At 65.5% G+C, this 388-nt stretch overlaps 1 protein-coding gene across 1 annotated transcript in view; it reads left to right on the top strand.

Moving 5' to 3' along the window:
• The first annotated feature begins 62 nt into the window (after positions 1–62).
• Positions 63–388, top strand: part of IL1RAP (interleukin 1 receptor accessory protein) — a 129,153-nt gene continuing 128,827 nt past the window's right edge. Inside the window, exon 1 of the mRNA XM_077754379.1 lies at positions 63–199. The gene's annotated coding sequence lies outside the window, so the exon portion shown is untranslated. The remainder of the gene's footprint in view (positions 200–388) is intronic.

Genomic DNA, 388 nt, shown 5'->3' with positions numbered 1-388 from the left:
ATCGCGCCGCGCCGGGGGAGGAGCCCCGAAGGGGGAAAAAGAAAGTGCGGCGGAAAGTAAGAGGCTCATTGGGGGAAGACTGCCCGGATCCGGGGTCCCCGGGCTCCGCTTGGGCCGGACGCGCCGAAAAGCAGCAGTGCTGGGCGGCCCCGCGCCCTTCCCCACCGGCTCGCCGTGCGCGCTCTGCTCCCCAAGAAAGGTGAGTCTCTTGCTGTCTGCGGGGCTCGGAGGAATCACCGACCGCATCTCGGGGTGGAAGGGCTCCTGCAGACCATCTCTTCAACCCTCCTATTTTCCAGAAGGACAAACTGAGGCACAGAGCGAGGCAGCGGCTGGGATGGGTCACACAGCTGGTGAAGTGCTGGGGCCAGGACTCGAACCCGTCTTT

Source organism: Crocuta crocuta, unplaced genomic scaffold, assembly GCF_008692635.1.
Source record: "Crocuta crocuta isolate KB4526 unplaced genomic scaffold, BGI_CrCroc_1.0 scaffold70, whole genome shotgun sequence".
Taxonomy (NCBI): Eukaryota; Metazoa; Chordata; class Mammalia; order Carnivora; family Hyaenidae; genus Crocuta; species Crocuta crocuta.
This window is presented reverse-complemented; position numbering and strand designations above follow the sequence as displayed.